The sequence below is a fragment of the Mytilus trossulus genome, chromosome 6 (assembly GCF_036588685.1).
Source record: "Mytilus trossulus isolate FHL-02 chromosome 6, PNRI_Mtr1.1.1.hap1, whole genome shotgun sequence".
NCBI lineage: Eukaryota > Metazoa > Mollusca > Bivalvia > Mytilida > Mytilidae > Mytilus > Mytilus trossulus.
Genome location: NC_086378.1, coordinates 43,396,743 through 43,403,851, shown reverse-complemented (window position 1 = coordinate 43,403,851; position 7,109 = coordinate 43,396,743). Strand labels below are relative to the sequence as shown.

The 7,109-nt window shown below is 29.3% G+C and overlaps 1 protein-coding gene across 1 annotated transcript in view; it reads left to right on the top strand.

Annotated features, from left to right (window-relative positions):
* The first annotated feature begins 571 nt into the window (after positions 1-571).
* LOC134721394 (uncharacterized) overlaps positions 572-7,109 on the top strand; it is a 28,589-nt gene continuing 22,051 nt past the window's right edge. The window contains exon 1 of the mRNA XM_063584367.1: positions 572-777. The gene's annotated coding sequence lies outside the window, so the exon portion shown is untranslated. The remainder of the gene's footprint in view (positions 778-7,109) is intronic.

Genomic DNA, 7,109 nt, shown 5'->3' with positions numbered 1-7,109 from the left:
CCATTGATGGTAAATTACAAAATATGCAATGATTAAAACATTTGTAATAGCTAAATTGCAGACTCCCTGTACTGCGGTTTCAACGTGCACTGCACTTAACGTTAGTGTCTCCAAAGACGTCCGCGTTGATGTAGTGAAATACTATAAATCAACATGTTAATGATAATTTGATTGGCAGCAATACATTTTTAAAAATATTTAAGCATTGATTCAATAGAATTTAAGACCTTAAAAAATAAATTTGTATTGGTGTCAGCTGGGAAACCAAATCATAGAAAATTAAATAAATTTGTATGTCTGTTTATATAATTGACGCCGATATGCAAAAAGCAATATTATAGTCACTGAAGGTTAAACTATCTAGAACTATAGCTAAATAACTATGACTAGTAGATAACAAAGACACAAAGGTTTTAATAACTTTCCCCGACTATTTCATTTTGATCTACAATGTATGTCGTCACAAAGGTAAAAAAAGTTACAGTTGGTCAGCTAGATGGTCATAAACAGATAAATGAAGCAAAACACTACACCTGCACAGCATTTGACAACCGAAATCTAATCATAAAATCAAAATCGATCTAGAAAAACTTTTTTTTCATAGCAGACGAAAACACAAAGTTACCAGAACACTCCTAAACAGAACAAAGAGTTGTTACAAACACTCAGCGAATACAGGACGTGGCAGTTTAACAACACGGAACAAATCAATAGTCCATGATCTAAGCGACCTTCAGCCAAGGTAGCGTGTCATAACAGCAAGTCAGCGACTATCTGGTGAGTAAATAAACACTTATTTTTCGTAAAAAGAAGGTTACTTGGTCAAATGGAAGATTTAATGAGATTGATAATAGGTAGAAAATACAGTTTTGATAATTATTTTAACAAGGAAATGTGAAACGAAACGACGAAAACATGTTTTCCACTCCGTGGGCAACTGCATGGTCACACTGCCAAGTAAGATGGCTGCGTTTGTTTGCTCGTTTTATTTTCAGTGAAAGGTGTCTAGTTTATTAAAGTTATATTTTTATTTCTAATATATATTTAAAGATATGTTGTTTATAATGACAAAGTATGTTTACAATGAAATAAACAAAAGCTGTCTAAGCTGTTAATGTTATCGACTATCGAACTAGTGTCCATGACAAAGACGTGCTATTTTTAGACAGCCATATCAGACTATCGACCCTTTACTTTAGAAACATGTTCTGACGAAGAACATGAGTATCTGTTTTCCTGTTTGTTGTAAATAAACAGCCTTTGGTATTTGTGTATTAAGGATTAAATACTTCCTGTTAAAAGCTATTGTTTTACAGGAAATAGTGCAAATCTCTAAAACAGAAGAAAAGTTTAAGTCTCTCTATTAACATGATTAATATTTACTTTAGTGGTGAAACTTTGAAAAAAAATCAGCTAACTTGAAGGAGTATTTTAAATTAAGTTATTTTAAATTATATTTTTGTAGGGATTGATGGAAGTGGAAATATTTTTGAAATGAACAATTGTTGAAATGATTTTAACTTTCAACTTTTGAGAATTTATCATTTGTAATAGATTAAAAAGTAAGAATTGTGACCAAATATTAAAGTTAATCAATCTGTTCTTTCCTGGCCATGCTACAACAATCCAACAATAAATTTTATTTTTTTCCGAAAAAAAAACCCTGGATCTATGGACTTGTATTCTTGGTTTCTCTGCTCAAGTTTAAAAAGGTGAAAGATTGACTTTTATATAATCTAGTTTAATAAAACTTTGCCAAAAGTTAATCTGGAAAATTTGGGTATGTTATAATTCATGTGAAAAAAATGCATCTAGGTATTATAAGTAGGTAAATGCATCTTTCATAGCAGTGTTCTAATATTTACAGAGAGCTTTTATCTAACAAGGCGTCCGATTTGAGACCATTAACGCTGCTGCATAATTAAACAATTGTTTATTCTGAATTGCCGAATGGATCCCTTTTTCATTTTAAATAAAGGTTTGAGTCCCTTAACCACTTAAATAACAAGTAATATAAATGAAGTAACGAAAGTTAAAAATGAATTAGAAGCAACTGGTTTCACTGCATACATGTATGTTATGGTAGACATCTGGGTTGGTAATGTAAGTGAGGAACCTCTTCATATTAATAGTTGTAGCTTGATGTTTTTTGTCGTTTCAAGGCTGTACAAAAAGTATTTGCATATATATGAATTTATCATTTGCCACATTTCATTCCTTTAGTAAGAACCAAATGCAATAACCTTTTTGAAATAGAAATTTTGCAGACATTTCCACTTTTCAGTAAAAAAAATAGTGCAAAACTAATTTTTTGTCATCTTTTTATTAAGCTATTGAAAAAAAAATGTTGGAAAGAAATCATAATAAAGGTTCATTGACTCTGAAATGGTATGAGCTGTGGCCGACAATGAGCTGCAGCCTTGTAATACAACTTCAAAGAAAAGATGGAAAGTTCCGTCCAAATCCATACAAATAGGATGGAACTTTTAGGATGAAAGATTTCTTTGACTGTTTTCACTTTTAATAAAATCAAAATATAAAAGTTTGACCAAGAAAACTTTGATTGTGATGAGACTATACATGCCATTAACAATGAATAATGAATAACATATATATATATGTTCATTAATTTTTTAGTATTCATATTTGAGGAATAAATTGTTATTACTTATTCGAGAAACTACAAAAAAAGTAGTCCCTATTTAGTGATTGATTTGTTGAAGAGATATTTCACTGTATATATACATACAGGTACATGTATGTATTTATAGACTTATTACATGTAGTGTACAATTTCAAAGAGTAGTTTATATCAGATTTTCTGTTTTATTCTGGCCATGAAATTAGATTGCATATAAATGGTTGATAGCACATGTTTTTCACAAGGGTATTCTATATTGATGAATGTTAGGCTGGCATTTATGACATCTGTTGTTTAATCTAAGTGACATATGTTGTGCTATTTGCCAAGTTAAAGGGTGAAAACACAACTTTCCAGATTAGTGTGACAGATTTGTTCAAAATATATTATCCCGTAAATGAGATTTGTTTTAAATTGAATTTGATTCTTATTTTGAACATGGATATTTCATATTGATTAGTACCAATTGTCTTTGTAAGTGAGTGATGATCTGTTACTTAATTTTAAAGTTTGACATATTCATGGATTTCACCTCTTATTCCATATTTGATTTTCCAAGTCTTTATGGGTAGAAAAAAATTGTTCTTATTTTTTCATTTAATCACTTTTAGTATATTTGATACATGTAGAATCCCTGAAGTCACTGCTATTGGAAAAAACAGTTATTTTCACATGAAATATATATTTTTTTTACATGAATGATTATTTTAAAATCCTACCCCAATTCTTTTAGGTGCTTTAATTACAATTGTCCAAGTTTATATTGAGAGATTTGAATGTTAATGTCTGTGTTTTGGTGGCTTTTTTAATGGTTTTGAGAATGCTAAGTTATAGCACTCAGTTGTGCTGCAAAACTGAACATGTATATATCTTGCAAAAGAAGGTTTAAAAACTTCTTATATATTTTTATACAAGAGAATGACAGTGGAATTTGTATTTGATCATCAGTAGGTTGACAATATAATTCCTTAAAAACTTTTTACTCTAAAATGTTTCAACTATAAACCGTTTATGTGAAACAAATTTCTGGTTTGTATTCTATATTGGACATAACATTCCTCTCAAATTGTCAATTTCAAGTGGTCACTTGTAAGTATGTATATAAAATCTGTCATAAATGTTTCCTATATCAGATTTAATTACTTCATGTGGTAAATTCTGCTGTGTACAGAAAAACTACAGATATGTATATAAAAACAAACACAATTCTGATAAGACTACATTTTGGAAGACATCTTTCTCTAAATGTCACTACATGTAAATGTAATGTATTGCAAATTTTTTTTCTTTTAAAATTACATACATGTATGTATAATGTAAAATCATTTATATGTTGAATGTATGCCATATGGTTGCATGTATGAAATAGAAAAAGCAGTTAATTATTTGGGGATTTTATAGATTTATTACATGTTGTTTAATGGGAATTTGTTTTTTTTTACATACAATTATATCCATTGTTAATACAAATGTAATTACACAGGTGAAAAGATCAATGATAGGTGCCAATATCAGTATGTTGTCATAAAACATCAAGTATCTGTAATTTATAGTTTCTCATTTAAAAGCATTGAGTTCTTTAATAATTAATAAGCTCTTTAGGCATGTATAATTTATCATTAGATTGTACATTTTTTGAAGACTAGTGGATTAATACATTGTATTGTACATGAATAGCTAGGGAAGGTTGATTACTTGTAAATTTATTATCTGTTCAAAACATTCATCAAATTTTATTATCTCAATATATACATTTTGAAAACTTACCAACAACTCTGGTTAATTATTGCCAGTTTATTCAGTTGCAAGTTATGTAAAGAGGTCTAAATCTACATTTAGTAACAAGACATAATTATAATCATGGATTTTTTTTTTTAAATTCATCAATGTTTTAAGGACAGGTTCACAGATAGTGCTTCAACATTGACATATTCTCTGATCTTAAATATTCTGACATTTTATCAAGAAATCCATCCCTAAACTAACTAGTACAAAATATAATACTTGAACTAAAATTCCTCTATAAAGTTTTTGTTCCTTCAGTCCATAAATTGGGTAAAATATCAATGGTTATATACATGAAGTAGCCAAGGCTTAGTTGCTGAAATATATTCTTGAAGTAATAATCAGCAATGATGAGTGTTTACCTATTTAAAAGAAAATTCTAGTTTTTACAGTATCCCCCCTTTTCAAATTATGTGGACATGAATTTGTTTTAAAATAAAAAGAGAAAGCACCTCCTATTACATTTATTATGTTCATTGCAGTGTGGATGTCCTCAGTCAGTTTTTCTTTTTGTTTGTTTTCGAAATGTATGTTCTCCAGATGATTTATGTGTACATGTAAAAGGGCATAAACATTTTTTGGCAAATCATGTCTACATGTACTTGTTGAGGGTTATTGAAGAACAAGTAATTAACATGTTAATAGTTACATTAGGGTAAGTTGTTCTTTTACAAAAAATAAACAATTTTAATATGAAAAATGAAAAAAGGCAAATTATAAACATGAACCTTGAGTGACATTCATGCATTGAACTTGAAGTATTTCGTTCTGTTTTTGTTTTGCCATCAACAAAGTCAAGGTAATTGTGGTAGATGCAAGACTTTGGCATTTGGGTCCTTCACACAGAGTTGCAGGGTCAACAATTAGTTGTAATTTAAGCTCAGTTTAAGAGGAACGTCTTTTGTTAATTAAGTCACTGTTATTTAGTGTGCAACTGTATTTTATATTGACACTTCTCATTTCCCTGGAGATAATTTTGCCTGTAGTATCTAGATGTACAAAGTCCTGAACTACAGTACTCAACAAGGTTACATGTAGGTTGTTCAAATAGTCAGACAAATATACACATGTACACCGTTAACACATGTTTATTTAGATAGACACAGTACTGTAGAAAGAAGTATATTGTTAGATATATAAACTGACACACCATGCACACAGGGATCCTATAGCTATATAGGTTATTTAAATGTCTATGGTAGATATAACTGAACCAAGGTTTACTTATAAAGACCTATTGACACTGTCATTGATTTTCATCAAAAGCTTTTATTTGTAAAAGAAAAAAAATTGGCAAAGAAGAATGGTTAATGTACATGTTTGACATAGTTTTGCAAAGATTGTTCTGACCTGTTTATTTGATGTATACCATAATGCTGGATTACCAATTGTTTATTGAGAAGAAGTCCAAGGTCCAAAAATTCACATGTAATATTGATGCGATTGATCTGAAGTTTTGTTAATTCTTTCAAAATCATTATAGAAGCCCCCATTTATGAATTAACAGTTTTTCAGTTTATCTCTCATAAGAAGTGCATTAGGTAAATGTTTTTCTTTTAGAAAGAATCTAAAATTTGGAACATTCTGAATTTTATTTTTATCGAACATTTCCTTGCTTCACCTAATGTCTATGGGGAAACTTCTATCGTAAACCTTTTTTTTTATATAGCTTTCATTTATCTTTGAGTCTCAGAAAATACTGATAGGTTTTTGAACATTAGTCCATATGATAAAGAAATCTTTTAAAAAAGGCAAGAAAATTACTATGCTTTACTCTTTGGAGCATAACAAAAATAAGTATGTAAGATGAAGCAGTGTTTTACAGGAGTGATATGAAAGATTCCTCATTTTCTTGTTTTGACACTAACAATACAAGAACGTGCAGAATTATGTGTAATGTAATAAAAGTTCCAAGATCCAAAACAAGAAAGATGTATATATATACTGTTATACTATTTCTAAAGGAACAAAATTTGTACCTTACAGAATAAAGATTAAAAAATATTTGTTCTATTAGGAATAGATTTTAGTATAAAATTGTTTATTATAACCAAATTTCTAGGAGAACTTCTGTATACATGTAGTTGACAGTATAACCAATTCAAGAAAAGTTTTATGATTGCACTCAAAAGACATTTTAAAAAACGAAACCATAGGAAAACATAGTGGGGCGCTCATATTCGCCGTGGACACAATTTCGCTGTTTTATGATTTTGAGGTGTAAAAACTTTCAAAGGATGGTTGAAATGGAAGAAATATTGCGTTAAATGATATTTTTATAACAAATATAGCAGTTATTTGGTTTTAAATAGATATGTAAAAACGGCGAATATGTGTCCCCTGTTGACAAAAAATTAGGAAATTTCAAACACCCTTTAATCCAACTTTTTAGATGATTTTACTCAAAACAAATGCGTTTTCCAGCTAAGAATATTTTGCATTTGAAGTTATCTTCATATAGAAATATCAGCATACTTCAAAAACATAAAGACCTGAACATAAACTGAAGAAAACATGGAAAGATATGGCGAAATGAGCACCCCACTTTATCCCATAAAATATACATGTCAAGTAAAAAAGCAAAACAATCTATTTATATATATTTATGACATGTCGGACAGGTTTGTGATACCAAGGAGGTTATATGACCTCCTTGATGATACTCATATAGTAAACATCTTCT